Source organism: Rhinopithecus roxellana, chromosome 15 (assembly GCF_007565055.1).
Source record: "Rhinopithecus roxellana isolate Shanxi Qingling chromosome 15, ASM756505v1, whole genome shotgun sequence".
NCBI lineage: Eukaryota > Metazoa > Chordata > Mammalia > Primates > Cercopithecidae > Rhinopithecus > Rhinopithecus roxellana.
The window spans coordinates 70,983,004-71,000,478 of NC_044563.1; the positions used below are offsets into that span (position 1 = coordinate 70,983,004).

Below are 17,475 nucleotides of genomic sequence, written 5' to 3' on the forward strand. Positions count from 1 at the left end.
CAGCTACTCTGGAGGCTGAGGCAGGAGAATGGCGTAAACCCGGGAGGCGGAGCTTGCAGTGAGCCGAGATCGCGCCACCGCACTCCAGCCTGGGCGACAGAGCGAGACTCCGTCTCAAAAAAAAAAAAAAAAAAAAAAAAAAAAAGAATCTCAAGCTTAGAAAATGAGGTGCTCCCTTTCTGTCTCTCTCTTTTTTTTTTTTTTTTTTTTTTTTTTTTTTTTTTTTTTTTTTTTGAGACGGGATCTCGCTCTGCCACCCAGGCTGGAGTGCAGTGGCTGGATCTCAGCTCACTGCAAGCTCCGCCTCCCGGGTTCCCGCCATTCTCCTGCCTCAGCCTCCCGAGTAGCTGGGACTACAGGCGCCCGCCTCGTCGCCCGGCTAGTTTTTTGTATTTTTTAGTAGAGACGGGGTTTCACCGTGTTAGCCAGGAAGGTCTCGATCTCCTGACCTCGTGATCCGCCCGTCTCGGCCTCCCAAAGTGCTGGGATTACAGGCTTGAGCCACCGCTCCCGGCCCCCCTTTCTGTCTTTTTAAAGTAACTTTATTGAGAATTCACAATACCGTATAATTTACACATTTAAAGTATGCAATTCCATAGTTTTTAGTATATTCACAGAATTGTGCAACCGCCACCACAATAAATTTTAGAATATTTTCACCACCCCCAGGAGAAACCCTGCACCCCTTAGCCAATGCCTCTAATCCCCTGCCCCCCAATTCTCTCCAGCCCTCGGAGACCATTCATCTACTTTTTATCCCTAAAGACTGACCGATTCTGGACATTTCATCTAAATGTAACCATACAGTATGTGGTCCTTTGTCTGACTTCTTTCACTTAGCATAACGTCTTTAGGGTTAATCTGTGTTGTAGCATGGATTAGTACTTCACTTTTTTCTTTTCTTTTCTTTTCTTTCTTTCTTTTTTTTTTTTTTTTTTTTTTTTTTTGAGACGGAGTCTGGCTCTGTCGCCCAGGCTGGAGTGCAGTGGCCGGATCTCAGCTCACTGCAAGCTCCACCTCCCGGGTTTACGCCATTCTCCTGCCTCAGCCTTCCAGGTAGCTGGGACTACAGGCACCCGCCACCTCGCCCGGCTAGTTTTTTGTATTTTTTAGTAGAGACGGGGTTTCACCATGTTAGCCAGGATGGTCTCGATCTCCTGACCTCGTGATCCGCCCGTCTCGGCCTCCCAAAGTGCTGAGATTACAGGCTTCAGCCACCGCGCCCGGCTCTTTTCTTTTTTTTCAAACAGACTGGGTCTTGCGCTGTCACCCAGACTGGAGTGCAGTGGCATGATCATAGCTCACTGCAGCCTTGAACTTCTGGGCTCAAGCCTCAGCCTCTCCAGTAGCTGGACTTACAGGAGCGTGCCACTATGCCTGACTAATTGCTTGGGTTTAAAAAATTTTTTTTGTAGAGACAGAATCTCACTATGTTCCCCAAGCTGGAGTTGAACTTCTGGCCTCGAGTGATTCTCCTGCCTCCCAAAGTGAGCAATCCTCAAGTGATCCTCCCAAAGTGCTGGCAGGAGCGAGTCACCATACCCAGCTCTTCATTTCTAATAATAATATTCTATTGAATGAATATGCCAAATTGTTTTTATTCATTCTTTAGTTGATGGATGCTTGAGTTGTTTCTACTCTTTGCTTTTATGAAGAATGCTGCTTTGAACATTGATGTACAAGTTTTGTGTGGATATATGTTTTCATTTCTCTTAGGTGTATGTCTAGGAGTGGAATTGCTGGGTCATATGGAAACTTCGTGTCTGGTCTTTGAGAAACTGCTAAATTGTTTTCCATACAGGCTGTACCATTTTATATTTCTGCCAGCAGTGCCTGAGGTTCCAGTTTCTCCATGTCCTCACCAACACTTGTTAGTGTTATTATATTTTTCATTCTAGACATCCTAGTGGGTGCAAAGTGGTATCTCACTGTGGTTTTGATTTGACTTTTCATGATTGCCAGTGATGTTTAGCATCTTTTCATGTGCTTATTGGCCACTTGTATATCCTCTTGGGAGAAATGTCTATTCAGATCCTTTGGTCATTTTTAAATTGGATCATTTGTCTTTTAATTGTCCAATCGTAAGTGTTCTTTATATACAAGCCACTTATCAGATATATGATTTGCAAAAATGTCATCCCAGTCTGTGGGTTGTGTTGTCACTTTCTTGATGGTGTTCTTGGAAGCACAGAGGTTTTAAATTTTGATGGTGTTCAGTTTACCTATTTTCCCTTTTGTTGCTTGTGCTTTCAATGTCATAGATAGGAAATGTCGTTTAACCAAGATCACAAAGATGTATGTGACTACGAAGCCTTAGCTGAACTTGACCTCCATGCTGGCCTCTGGGTCATGATGAGACTGGCGGCAGCTAGCGAATATAGTGTCTCCAGGTGAATTCCCAATGGGTCCCTTCCCTCCAGTGTAGCCCTGAGCTGCATTCATCCCTCAACTGATGCCTTTGTGCAGGCACAACCTGCACAACATTAGGGGTTGCCTAGAGGACACAGGGGCACTGGCTTTCAAACTTCCCAAAGTATTGGGCTCCTGAACCTGTGAATTTCATTCACGACATGCTGTAGGAGCCACTTAAAAGAGGAGAGAGATGATGTGTGAATACATGATTAGCTTCATCCACAAGTGGTAACACTTACCAGGGAAATATATGATGAACAGTAATTTGGAAAACTTCACAATTTTATTGGTGGTAACAAACAGGGATACACAAGAAACTCTGCTCTGCATGGCCTGTGTATTTTAAGTTTCAAATAGTGAATATGGAGCACAACATCATATTGACAGGCTTTTAAGGGGCTGAACATGGTTATTTATACAGGTAGATATCTGTACATGCATACCCACATATATACACATATACACACACACTGGCTCTCCAGTGTGTGAGGTTGAATGTCAACCTCACCACACCGGGTAGTGCCTTGGCCTGAGGTCACTCTGATTTTTCTAAATCTTATGTGAGTGATTTTTTTTTTTTTTTTTTTTTTTTTTTTGATACAAGGTCTCACTCTGTTGCCCAGGTTGGAGTGCAGCGGTGCAATATCAGCTCACTGCAGCCTTGACCTCCCAGACGCAGGTGATCCTCCAACCTCAGTTTCCCAAGCAGCTAAGACTACAGGTTCATGCCACCACATCTAGCTAATTTTCTGTATTTTTGTAGAGAGAGGGTTTCACCACGTTGCCCAGGCTCAAGGGCAACAGAGAGGGCCTGCTAGCAAGAGGGAAGTCACGATCTTATGTCACACAAACAGAAACGTGACAGCCCATCATCTTTGTCATATTGTATTTGTTAGACATTAGGTCACAGGTCCCACCCACACTCGAGGGGCAGGGACTACACGAGCGGTGGATACGAGGAGATGGGGACCATTGGGAGTCATCTTAGAGGCTGCCTGCCAGAGAGGAGGCAGAAAAAGGCCACCCACTGAGGCTTGAGCAGAATCAGCTCTGGCAAGCAACGCAGGACCACGTGTCCCAGCCAGACCAGCTCACATCCAAAAGGTATGTGTCCTGGAGGTGAGAACCAGAGGAGAGGCATCTCAGGATGAGATGAGGCCACACTGCGCGCACTGACAGCCCAGGAGAATAGTGTCAGAAGAGAGAGCCAGTGGCAGGGTATGTGGTGGTGATTGTGTGCTGGCCGTGTGTGTTCTCAAGAGAAGGGAAAGGACCAGGTCACCGTTTGAGGGCTATGATATAAACTGAGGGAGGGATGATCGGCCCACCCTTCACTCCCCTAGTCATCATATGCCTTTTCCAGGAAAGACCCACCCTGCCATCCCCTAGCCAGGAATCAGCCCCACCTACAGCCACTGTAGTGTTGAGGTAGGGAACTGTCCAGTGCGGTAGAGGTGGGGAACTCCAGGCATAATCCGCCTTCTCCCCGGAATTCAAGGTGTCCTTCGGAGACGTCCTCGTTCTTTGCCTCCTGAGTTCCCCCTCCTCAGGCAGCTTCAATGACAAAGCTGTAAGGCACTCTCCGTCCCCGCCTCCTTTTAAAATACAATTTTTATTTTTAAATACGCTATATCTGTTAAGGATAAGGGGCAGAGTTTTCTGCCTTTGTAATACCTGTTCAGGAATTTAATGGGTTAGGAGATTGGTTTTAACTGTGAGGAAGCATCTACCTCTTGGGCTCAAGCAATCCTCCCACCTCCACCTCCCAAGTAGCTGGGACTACTGGCACGCGCCACCATGCCTGGCTAATTTTTTGCAGAAATGGTCCCCATCTCCTTGTATCCACAGCCCGTGTAGTCCCTGCTCCTCGAGTGTGGGTGGGACCTGTGACCTAATGTCTAACAAATACAATATGACAAAGATGATGGGCTGTCACGTTTCTGTTTGTGTGACATAAGATCGTGACTTCCCTCTTGCTAGCAGGCCCTCTCTGTTGCCCTTGAGCTTTGCACACTTTCATGAAGCAGGTGGTCACATCAGAGAGGCCCACATGGCAAGGAACAGAGGGCTGGTGCCGTCTGACAGCCCTCGAGGAACTGAATTCCCCGTCAGTTCTCTGTGGAAGTGAATCCTCCTCCATTTGAGCCTCAGATGAGACTCCATTCCTGGCCAGCAACTTGATCACAGCCTTGTGAGAAATCCTGAACCAGAGGACCCTAACAAAGCTGCGTCTAAATTCCTGACTCAGAGAACCCACGAGATAATAAGCACATGCTGCTTTAAACTTCTGTGTTTGTCGGGCGTGGTGGCTCACGCCTGTAATCGCAGCACTTTGGGAGGCTGAGGGGGGCCGATCACCTGAGGTCAGGGGCTCAAGACCAGCCTGGTCAACATGGTCAACATGGCAAAACCCTGTCTCTACTAAAAGTACAAAGTCAGCCGGGCATGGTGGCACACGCCTGTAATCCCAGCTACTCGGGAGGCTGAGGCAGGAGAATCGCTTGAACCCAGGAGGTGGAGGTTGCAGTGAGCCAAGATCACGCCACTGCACTCCAGCCTGGGCAACAAGAGTGAAACTGTCTCAAACACAAAACAAACAAAAAAAGCTTATGTGTTTGTAGTGATGGTTACATGATGGATAACCGGTATGTCTCTCATGTTAACCCTGTGTCCCTCTGTCAGAAAGGATGTCCGTCCCAGATGGTAGTGCATGCTCCCAGATGCTAGTAGCTCTTGTGGCTGTCAGTTATCTTCTGCAGAATTAGGCTCTGCAGAATTATCCTCTGTCCACCTTGGCCTAAGATTGGGGCTGATGAAAGAGTGCCAGGCACCATCAAGGGCATCTGTTATCCACACTTTAGGACAGGTTCTCTGGCAGCAGGGCTGAAGGAGATGCTCAGTCTAAACTTTCTGTCAGTTTTCACCTCAACCTAGAACCTGAGGGAAACTCCAGAACGGTTTTGAAGAGATTTCTCACTGATGTCTGTGGGCCCTTTACTCTCTTTGGAAGATCTCAAGATCTTCTTGGATTCAAGATCTCAGTTGTTGGGCTATAAGATTCTCATCATATTGGTAAACTTTTCCTTTTGCTTCCTCAGAAATTAGAATTAGATGGAAGACACCAGGGGAGTCCAGAAGCCCAATAATCTCATTGCATAGGTAGCAAAACCAAGGCCCAGAAAGGTGAACAGACACCCCAGGTCTCACGGTTGGCTACGCAGCTGGGCTGGAACCCAGAGCCATTTCCATGTTGCTCCCATGCCTCTCTGCCTCTTGAATGGGCAGTGTCTGACCACGGGAGCCAGGGCATGTTATGGCTATGTATGCCACAGCAGCCAGGGACTTCCCACACTCCGAGGGTGAAGCCCAGCTGAGAACAAGCATGGGAGTGCCCGGGCTAGCGGCCCATCTTCCCGCCTTCCCTCGAGGCCCTGAGAGCGGGGAGTTCATCAACGGCACGAGGCATCTTGTTCATATTTTCCCGGCTGGGAGGTCCTGGCAACGTCTTCACTTCCTTCACGGGAATGAGTTTTTAATCTCTGAGCTCAGCTTCACTTTGGATAGGGTGGGGGTTGGGGGCAGGAAAACTGAATCTGAAAACGTACAGCCCCTTCTTCCTGTCGTGGGTCCCTCTGATGGGCTGGCAGCGTCCAGCAGCTGAGAACTAGGGGTCGTGTCCGTGCAGGCTCTGGGCAGTGATCCACGAGGCCAGAAGAGCAGAGATGGAGCAGGGCCACTCCTTGTCAGCACAGCCTTGGGCTCACAGTAAATGGGGTAGGGGTGGAGGGTGGTCTTTCTTCTTTCATGTAGAACAAGCTGGAGGTGAAAATCATTTCTCCCCGCCCTCCTCCCCTGGGGTGGAGCCCATTTCAGCTTGTCTCTTCTAGGAAGTCTCCTGACCCCCAAGGCTGGGTTAGGTGCATTTCCTGAGGGGGCGGCGGGGGAAGTGGGGGGACACAGAACTTTGTACTGTCCATCCCTAGCCCTGTCAACCGGGTTGCCATCGCCTGCTGGCATGCCCCTGTCACCCCCCAGCCAGACTCTGATGGGAGGCATCCTGGAAGAAAATGGGAAGAGGGTATATTGGTCAGAGGGAGAAGCCAATCCCACTGTGGTTGGAACCGAGGCCTCATCTGGTCCCACAAGGGGCCCTGGAGCTGGGGTGGCTCTTTGGAGTTGACCTAGATTGTGGCAAGGAGGCCAGGCCTTTCTTTCCCTGCATCAGACTGTGCCTAGAAGCCACCAGCAGCTGACAGTCCCAGTAGCTGGCAGACGGGTCTGCCTCCTGAGGATGGAACCTGGGATGAACACCTGGAAGAGACTTTCTGATTGCCATGGTAACAGATAGCATGCTACCTAACACTTAATCGGCATCCCATGAGTATTTGAATATATAAATGAAAGATAGCATTTTGAGGGCCTTTTCTTCTTTGGGCTAAAAATGCCAGATCTTTCACACTTTCTCCATGCAACATGATTTTCAGTGCTTGCATCACCCTGGCTCCTGTCTGCTTTGAGAACAATCATGCCCTGCACAACATTTTGGTCCACGATGGATAACATATACGACCGGGGGCTGAATAAGATTCTAAGGAGATGAAAAATTCCCTCACATAGTGACACCGCAGCCACCATAACGTTGTGTTACAACACATTGCTCACGTGTTTGTGGTGATGCTGGTGTACACAAACCTCCTTCGCTGCCAGTCGTGTGAAAGTTCAGAACATACAACTATGCACAGTACACAATACTGGTGATGATAAATGACTATACTATACTTTTTTACCATTTCAGAATGCACTCCTACTTATTTTTTAAAAAGTCAACTGTGAAACAGCCTCAGGCAGAGCCTTCAGGAGGTCCCCAGAAGCAGGCATCGTTATCACAGGGGACGACAGTTCTGTGGTCATTAGTGCCACCGAAGACCTTCCAGTGGGACAAGATGTGGAGGTGGAAGACGGTGATACTGATGGTTTTCACCCTGTGTAGGCCAAGGTCTGAGCTTTTAACAAAAATGTTTGCAAAGTAAAAATGCTTTAAAAATAGAGAAAACATCCTGCTGCTCGTCTTTTTTTTTTTTTTTTTTTTTTTTTAGACAGAATTTTGCTCTTGTCGCTTAGGCTGGAGTGTTGTGGCGTGATCTTGGCTTACTGCAACCTCTGCCTCCCGGGTTCAAGCAACGCTCCTGCCTCAGCCTCCCAAGGAGTTGGGGTTACAGGCATGTGCTACCACGCCCAGCTTTTTTTTTTTTTTTTTTTTTTTTGTATTTTTAGTAGAGACGGGGTTTCGCCATGTTGATGGAGCTGGTCTCGAACTCCTGACCTCAGGTGATCCACCCCGCTTGGCCTCTCAGAGTGCTGGAATTACAGGTGTAAGCCACCGCACCTGGCCCTACTGTCTTCTTATGTCATCTCTCCCCACGCCTCACCTCACCTCACCTCCACACCCTGCTTGGGCTTTGCTTGATGTGCACATGAACTCGTTTTCACCATAAACAAATGTTAATGGATGGGGAGGACCCACAGTGTTGAGGTCAGTGTCCACCCGGCACCACCTGCCCGTGGCAATGCCTTGTGCCTTCCTGTTCCTTTGGGATAACAGTTGCTTTGTTTCATGCCTCAGGCCAGTGTGCTTGGTCTGGCTGTGACTCTGAGGTATTTTCTGTCTGTCACCGCAAGTCAGTGTTTGAAAGGTTTTAAAAATGACACTGAAACCACAGCCATTCACCAATGACTTTGAAGGTGAGAGTGGATCTTGGGAACACGAGGCCTGTCACTGCGTTGGGAATGAGGGTGTCCTGGGAGTGGTCACCTAAACTCTGCTTCTCCATGTGGGTTGATCCCTCCCTTTTCCCGCAAGCCACGTAATCTCAATTCTCCAAACAAGAAGAGCAAAAGGAGCCAGCTGCTGATTGACATGTTCACAGAACGTTAGGACTCCTGTATTGTGTATTGCGTTCAGAGTCAACTGATGTTGACCCATTGCCGTGTGCTGGACGTGGGATTGAATGTTGTCTCATTTGTGGTTACAACTCTCTGAGATAGAACAAGGGTCATTTTCCCATCTTGCCAATGAGAAAACTGAAGTCCAGCCAGGGAAGTTGTGTGACTTTGCCAGTGGCAAATCGTGGACCAGCCTCTTGGCCTGCAGATCTTTGCTCAGTCCTGTGCTCTGTCTGCTACGTGGCTACTGGCCCCAGGAAGGCAATCCCAACTGCCCACAACTCCGGGGCCACTGGGAATGGAATGTCCCATGTAACCCGGATGAGATATGGAAGGGGGCAGGAGAGCCATGGGCACATGACGGATCTGAGGAGCTGGCGGTTTCCTTCCTCTGCCACGTGAAAATTTCCCAATATGGAGAGCCATCTGTTGATGATGTGACAATTGAGCAACTTCCACTCTCATCATTAGCCTGGCAGCTTTGGAAAGTGAATCCAGAAAGAGCCCTTGTGCATCATAAAGAAAATTTAAGCCGTATGTTTCTCATTCATTTACTCTTAAGTCATCAAAATATTGGTTTTAAAGAGGCTTTTGATGTCCCACTCGTTTTCTGCTTTTTTATGGGGGGAGAGAGAAAGGAAGTCACAATTCTCTAGCTGTAAATTGCCCATTTGGGGGAAAGCTGGAGATGGATCCAGGACCCCAAGTACTGGAAGGCTGGAGGGAACTCCAGGCAGGGGTCTCAGACAAGGGTACTTCCTCTCATTGCACAAAATGTACATGGAGCACTTAGCAAGTGTTGGGCACAGTAACAAGCCCCAGGTAAAGAACTCACAATCCTCTGCTGTGAGTAGTAGCAGAAAATAGGGGAGCCACCCATCTGAATATGTTATCGTGCCATTCCCCTGGAGGGGGCTCTGCGGACCGCAGTGGTCTTCTGAAGCAGCAACACCAGGAAGAAGAGATTCTGGCTTAGAGAGGTTAAAATGCTCAGGATCCCTCTACAGCAGGTATCATCCTGCAGCTGGGGTTTGAATCTAGGCTGTCTTGCTCTGGAGCTCGCGTTCTTAACCTCTGCTGCCTCCAGGAGGAGGTGGAGGTGTTTCCTAGGCAGGGAAAAAGGGGAAGAACCCTCAGGCAGAGGTAGAGACACCTGAGAGGGCCCCAAGAAGGAAAGGGCGTGACCCATGTAAGGAGCAGAAAGGTCAGTGTGGTGGAGGACAGGAGACAGGCCACAGGGGAGGCTGGAGAGGACCCGAGCATGAGGGCCTTGGCGCCCAGTCAGGATGTGGTCTCTAACTTAAGAGCAGAGGGAAACCGCTGGGTGGTTTTCAAAGCTCTCCAGGAGATTCGGATATGGATTCAGGGTTGAGAACCTCTGGGACTAAGGTGGCGGCAATTGAAGCAGGAAAAAGTGGACAGAGTTGAGAAGTGTACCTTAGACTTCAATTTATGGGATTTGGTACAATTGATTGCATGATGGGCAGGGAAAGGGGAGGTATTGAAAGAGGAAAGGGGGAATAGTGAGTGATGGACATTCATGGAGAACCCCAGAGGTGGACTCCAGGGGCCTCTGGCTTTTAGGAAATAACCACTATGGGAACACTCCCAGTAAGCGCCCCAGCTTCTATTTGAATATGTGAGTTCAGGTGTGCCCTGAAGATTTTCCAGGCTTTTAAGTCCAGATCACTTTTGTCCTAAGGAGTATGTTTACAACACAACATGGCAAGTGTCACAACCCAGATATAAATAAAATGTTGGAGTTGCTGAATGACTAATTCTACTGGAGAATGTCAGGGTGTGTGCTAGAGAGGAAAGGGCATTTGAGTATGTTTTCTGTTCATTTATTTATTTTTTTTCTTGAGACAGGGTCCTTACTCTGTCACCCAGGCTGGAGTGCAGTGGTGTAATCTCGGCTCACTGCAGCCTCAAACTCCCTGGGCTCAGGTGATCCTCCCACCTCAACCTCTTGAGTAGCTGGGACTAGGTATATACCACCACATCTGACTAATTTTTTTTTTTTAAATAGAGACTGGCTTTTGCCATGTTGCCCAGGCTGGTCTCAAACTCCTGGGCTCAAATGATCCGCCCATCTTTGCCTCCCAAAGTGCTGGGAATACAGGCATGAGCCACCGTGCCCGGGCTGAGTCGGTTCTTAAAGGACATGCACAAGTTCTCGCTTGAAGAAAGAATGGTGGCCAGGCTGGGTGGCTCACATCTGTAATCCCAACACTTTAGGAGGCTGTGGCAGAAGGACTGCTAGAGGCCAGGAGTTTGAGACCAGCCTGGGCAACATAGCAAGACCTGGTCTTTACAAAAAATTTAAAAAATCACCAAGTGTGGTGGCATGTGCTTGTAGTCCTAGCTATTTAATACTTAAGGAGGATTGCTTGAGTCCAGGAGCTTGAGGCTGTAGTGAGCCATGATCAGGCCCCTGCACTCCAGCATGGCCAACAGAACAAGACCCCATTTCTTTAAAAACGTAAGAAGGAAAAAAGTGTCCTGAGCATGTGCAGGTGCCAGGTGGGAAGTTCAAGTGCAGTGATAGGCATGCAGGGAGAATGATGGGAATGAGCCTGGCCAGAGGGCTGGGACCAGCCGAGAAGAGCTGTGGAAGCCAAGTAGAGGCCAAGAAAGGTGGTGCCTTTCCCTGGCACCACCCTTTAACTTGCAAATTTCCCTCCTCCCAAGACCTTGTCTTTTGTCTTTCGTTGGCGGCCTCTGAACATAACAGAATCCTTAGAGCCAATAGGCCTTTGGAAGTTCATGTAATCCATCGTCTTGTCCTTAGGGAGTACTAGGCCTAAGTTGTCCTGGACACATAGGAAACTTTCCTGTGGTTGAAGCATTTTAAAGAAGGAGATCGTGCAGGCTCACTGGGTAACCCTTGGTTGATCCAGGAGCCCTCACCCTAATTCTTTTCTTCTGTAGTTCTGACTTATTTTTGTAGATGCTCAAAGGAATGGAGACAGTCGTGATTTGCTGTAATGAGAGATCCCCAAATTCTTACAAAACTGCGAATGAAAAACATTATTGGACTCCTACTATGTGAAAGGATCTCTGCAGGTTGGGATATAAGAAATTAGAAGACACGTTCTTTGACTGCGTATGTAGGCACAGGGAAATAAGAAAGCAAGCCAGTAACACAAGGCAATATATACTAAGTGTCAAATAAAGTCTTCCTTGATTTTTCTCTGTCTGTTCCCATTGTTCCTGGTCAATACATCACCTCCCAGAGAGCAATTATCATATGACACTGCAATTGTTTGTTTTCATGTTTGTCTTCCCAGAAGACTGAGCTCCTTAAAGTAGCACTCTGTGCTTTTCCTCTTTGCATGAATCCCTGAGCCCTCCCTCAGTATCTAGTTTATAATATGATATGGTTTGGCTGTGTCCCCACCCAGATCTCATCTTGAATTCCCACATGTTGTGGGAGGGACCCGGTGGGAGGTAACTGAATCATGGGGGTAGGTCTTTCCCGTGCTGTTCTCATGATAGTGAACGAGTCTCACAAGATCTGATGGTTTTGTAAGGGGGATTTTCCCTGTACATCCTTGCTCTCTCTTTACCTGCCGCCATCCACGTAAGATGTGACTTGCTCCTCCTCACCTTCTGTCATGATTGTGAGGCCTCTCCAGCCATGTGGAACTATAAATTCATTAAACCTCTTTCCTGGGCCGGACACGGTGGCTCACACCTGGAGTCCCAGCACTATGGGAGACCGAGGTGGGTGGATCACCTGAGGTCAGGAATTTGAGACCAGCCTGGCCAACATGGTGAAACCCCATCTCTACTAAAATTACAAAAAAATTATCTGGGCATGATGGCACGTGCCTGTGGTCCCACCTACTTGGGAAGCTGAAGCAGGAGAATTGCTTGAATCGGGGAGGTAGAGGTTAGAGTGAGCCGAGATCGCACCACTGCACTCCAGCCTGGGTAACAGAGCGAGACCGCATCCCAAAACCAAACAAATAAACAAACAAAAACTTCTTCTTTTGTAAATTGCCCAGTCTTGGGTATGTCTTTATTAGCAGCATGAAAACAGACTAATACATAATAGATGCTCAATAATGTTTGATGGATTAATAAATGAATGGTAAAAACACTTTTCTCATAGAAGTTCAGAGACTATAGGGACCACTGTGGGCCAGAATGCTCAGAAAATGTTTGACAAAGGCAATGAAGCATCTACTATATGCCCAACTTTTAGTGGTGGGAAATGAGAGCCAAAATAATGTAGTTAGAAAGTGGTAAGTTGGGTAGGAGAAAGGCCTCTCGCAACCAAACTGTACCTAATGTTTTCCAGGTGGCAGCTCATGGCCTCCGTTCTCTAACTTGACACACAATGGATTCTGGGACAAGTGGCCAATGCATTGTTCTAATTTGTGACCAGGTGTGGAGCCACAGGGACCCGGGGTCCAGCCTGGGCATTCCCTTGGGTGCGGGAGCACCAGATGTTGCTCTGGTTTTTCTGGAGGCTCCCAGAATCCCACTCTCTCCACTAGAGACTGTGCCCCCTTCTGAGTTGGTCCCTTTCCCTCTTGCTCAAATTAAAACAGCTAATTTTAGACACTTCCTGATTACTCCTAGCTGGGTCTCATTAGCAGATTTAAAACGTTTGGAACCTCAGATGGAGAAGGAACAACTTTCATTGGTTCTGGTCTGTTTTCCATCTCTACATTGCTGTTGATGTTGGCTGCCTTGGAGAAAAGCAAAATGAACTCCCTCCTAAGAGTGTGGACCGCAGGCTGTTGGCTGAGTGCCTCAACCAGTGGGTGAGGGGTGGGGGAACACATGTCCGGAGAAATATGACCACCTCTGGTGGCAGGCACATATTTTGCTCATAACACATCTCAAAAGTGCATAGACAGTCATTTTTCATTTATACATGCATTCAACATTAAGGATCACTTAGCATATTCCAGGTTCTGAACTGTCCCAAATCCCACATACCATGCCCAGGTTATAAGGATACAAAAGCATTTAATGAATGATTCCTGCTGGCCAAGAACTCATAGACAGGGGTGCAATACACAAGCATATATGATTGCCAACCCACGGGATTCATGTGGAGGTGTGCAAAGGACACTGGTAGAACAACACTAACAACAGAAAATCTTTATTGAATATTTGTGTCCCAGGTCTAAGGATTTTACAAGTGTTAATTCTCACAATAACCCTATGAGCATAGAGAAGGACCACCTAATTTAGTAGGGAAGTGGGAAGCAAAAAAACAGGTACATCTGGGACGGGAGGGCATTTAGGCAGATGGAATGGTGTGTGCAAAGGTGGGGAGGCATCGCATACAAACGGAATTTGGGGATCTACCTGCCTCTTCCTGTAAGTATTTTTCTCTGTCATGGAGGAAAAGCTTCCTGTAAATATCTTGCAGTTGCTAATGCCTGTTGACTGTAAGATGGATTTCAAACACCTCCAGGGCATTCTTATTCCTTTGAAGACAGTCTCCAGCAAGAAAGCTGCTTTCCCTAGTAGGACTGGGGTCATATGAATCCCCCACCCTCACTGTCACCATTTCCCTCTTTCTCGCTCTTTCTCTGCTCCCATAAACGATCTCAGTAGTGTTTTTACTTTTAGTCCAAGCCTCCTAGGATTTTTCTTTTCTACACTAACCCAGCTCATTTCCCAGTGGAATGGATCATTAGGGTCACTCTCATCTCATCTCTTATGATCCCAGTCATCCTGGGACTGTCCCTAAGCAGGATCCATAACCAAAAGCCTTCTCTAACAAATGCAAGATAAATTATTATCATCACCACCACCATTGTCATCATCGTCATCAGCAGCAGCAGCAGCAGTGTCTGCACATGGCCTGTGCTGGACACCACACAGAGTTCAGTGTTCCCTTCTGTCTGACAATCTGATGCCAAACTCAGGATTTATATGGGGTCTAAACCAAAGACTTACATGGTACCCAAATTCTAGCATGGGACTAGGAGGAGAGGACTTGCCAGCGTGATTTGGGTCACAGTGGAGATTTCTGGACAACTGAGAAAAGTGATCCTGGAAAGATATTAAGGTTACACATAGTGACTTCCAATTTCAAGTCAGATGGCATGAGAGTCATGGCACTTCCTGCCTTCACTGATACTTTTCAAGGACTTGACGCTCCTCCTTGAGTTCAAGACCAAGGAAACATGGCCTTTCCCCTCTCTTCTGCACATCCTTTGCCCGAAATCATAGAAAAGGAAGTTCTAAGCCCTGGCCTGCAACGAGAGAGTTAGTGAGTCCTGAATCTGGCCTCAGAGAGGACAGGACGGTGCCTGGCGAGGAAGCAGCTTCCCTTTCGACTGGTGTCTTGGCTTCATGGAAGGATCTTCTCCAGAGCACTTGAGGCCTAGAGTCCTTTTTAATGGAAACAAGAGACTCATAAATCCCAAAGCCAGACTCCCTTGGAAGCTCCTGGCTCAGCTCTTGCCTCCCGGGCTCACTGCCATGAGGAGCATCTCCCAGACTGCTCTCCCTCTCTCCCAGCTGACTTCACACACTGACTGTTGGCTCTGGTTGTGGGCAGCCTGTGCCCTGCCTGGCCGGAGCCCTCCAGCCTGCTTGGGTTACCATGAATGAGCATGTTTGGGCTGAACGGTAACCCTCAAGTTTTTCTGAAATTTGAGGTCACTGGGTCCTGAGATGCTGACCTAACATTTTGGGGAAGGCTTGATAAACTGGGTTTTGAAGAGGTCCCAGCCATCCATCCAACCAGTGGGGGTTACGAGAGGAGGAAATCCAGGAAAAGTCCAGTTGAAATCAATCTCAGTTACCTCCCTTCAGTGGAGGCCCCAACACCCAGGCCTATCCATTCCCTCTGGGGCCCCATCCCAGGGTGTGGATCCCACGCCAGCTCCAGCCAGCTGCCCAGGAGTCTGTCTCCTGCTCTGATGGTGGCGTTCCCGCCCCTCCTCTCACCTCTTCCTTTTCCAGTCAACCTTGTCCTTCGTCTAGAGGTCGTGAGCAGAGACCTCCAGGTGCAGCCTGTGCTGGGCTAAGGGAGTCAATCCCACACTGTCAGGCAGGCAAATCTGTCAAGAGAGCTTTAGAGTTTTTAATTAGAAGGGCCAGCTGGGCTCCTTCTTTAGTCCCCCACTCCACCCCCCAGTCTGGCTTGTAACTTGACTTCTTAAGATGGAACCAAGGGAAGGAGGGAAAGAAAGAGAAGGGAGCATGAATTACTAACCTTACCTCCTCCCTGGGTTTTAAAAATCACCTTGTATCCAGTCTCCTTACTTTTTTTTTTTTTTTTTTTTTTTTTTGTAGGGTCAAAGAGGGGTAACAGGGTCTCATTCTGTCACCCAGGCTGGAGCGCAGTGGCATAGATCATAGCTCATTGCAGCCTCAAACTCCTGGGCTCAAGTGATCCTCCCAAGCAGCTGGGACTGCAGGGTATACCTGACTATTTTGTTTGCTTGTTTGTTTGTTTGTAGAGGCCACGTCTCCCTGTGTTGCCCGGGCTGGTCTCAAACTCCTGGCTCCGAGTGATCCTCCCACCTTGGCCTCCCAAAGTGTTGGGATTACAGGTGTGAACCATTGTGGCCGACCGGTTCTTAATTTATTGACTCCTGGTGTCTTAGGTGTTTAAGCATCCTCAGGGTTTGCAGGAGAAAGTTTCTGATGGAGGTAATGGATCCATGGAAGTTGTTGAGGATGGAGTTTCTTTGCCTTGTGTTACAGCTGGCCAGTCATGGGGCTGGGGCTGGAACTCAGACATCCCTTCTCCAGCCCTGACTGACAGTAACCAGGTAAAAATAACCTATGGGGCACCAGAAGCCTTGGGGTCTGGTCATGCTCAGACCCTACCTTGCAGGATGACCTTGGGCCAGATTTTCCTCCTCTCCAGGTCTCAGTTTATTCACAGGAGTAGACAAATTTTTCTGCTTTTGAGGCCATTCCATTTAAGCAACTGCAGGAAAAGGAGTGATTATACTAGTAGCAATTCAGATCAAAGGTGGAGGGGTCTTAAAAGGATTTGGTGGTGGGGCTGGACTATAGTGTTTTGATTTAAATGTGGCACATCCTAGGAGAGGCTGTTGGCCCTGGAAGGGTTCAGGGCTGGTGGAACAAGAGCTGCTGAGGAAGAAGATGGCTGTGACGGGGACAAGCACATTGCTGCAGGCCCTTGGTCTGTTTTATTAATTAATTAATTTATTTATTTATTTTTGAGACAGAGTCTTGCTCTGTCACCCAGACTAGAGTTCAGTGGCGTGATCTTGGCTCACTGCAACCTCTGTCCCCTAGGATCAAGCAATTCTCCTGCCTCAGCCTCCTGAGTAGCCACACCAGGCTACTTTTTGAATTTTTTGTAGAGACAGAGTTTCGCCATGTTGCCCAGACTGGTCTCGAACTCCTGACCTCAGGTGATCTACCCGTCTCAGCCTCCCAAAGTATTCGGATTACAGGTGTGAGCTACCGCACCCCGGGCCCCGTGGTCTGTTCTTGAAGATTCATTTCCTCTCTCAGGGCAGTTCAGAGGAAGCTGGAATTTGAGGGCATAGAGCTCTAGGAAAGGGTTTCCTGATTACTGGGCAAATCTGAGACCCCTCCCTCTGGGGCTTCCCATTCTCTGTCTAGTCTCCCGGTCTGCCTGTTGCTCTCTGTCGCCGGGTACATCCGCTCCTCTTGGGTCTCACTGTCTTGGGGTCTCACTCTCTCTGTGGGAACCTTCCCCTTTGGGACCCAATTACTGGACCCTCTAGGAAAGTTTAATTGAATATTTGTATTGAAAACAGGAGCCAGGGCTCCGAGCCTGATGGGAGGAGGCAGGGGGACAAGAGGAGAGCTGTGTTTGCTTTTCACTCCGGATTAGAGTACCTTTAATTGTGCTAAGAGCAGAGACTGGGGCTGGGGATAATGAGTCTGAAGTTTGTTTTCTCCCTCAGGCTGCCCCCTCCCTCTGCCTACTCTCCCTGCAGGGAAGGGGTTAGGGCAGAGGGGCCGGGGCTTGTCTGAGCTGCTGCGGTCCACTGGGCATTCTGTGCCCTGGGGCCCCAGCCTGGGTCTCAGGAGCTGGAGCTGGCCGCAGCTATGCCTAACATAGGCACGGGCTGTGCCGATTTGCACACGTGCACTTCAAGCCGTGGGTACTGGGTCATGAGTGCCTCCTGGGAA

The 17,475-nt window shown here is 48.5% G+C and overlaps 1 protein-coding gene across 2 annotated transcripts in view; it reads left to right on the top strand.

The window, feature by feature from the left end:
• RPUSD4 (RNA pseudouridine synthase D4) overlaps positions 1-17,475 on the top strand; it is an 82,126-nt gene that overhangs the window by 28,686 nt on the left and 35,965 nt on the right. Inside the window, exon 8 of one of the 2 annotated variants that reach the window (XM_030918489.1) lies at positions 7,208-7,427. The exons of the other annotated variant lie outside the window; for it this stretch is intronic. The gene's annotated coding sequence lies outside the window, so the exon portion shown is untranslated. Of the gene's footprint in view, positions 1-7,207; positions 7,428-17,475 lie in introns of those variants that run through there. 2 annotated transcript variants of the gene reach the window in all.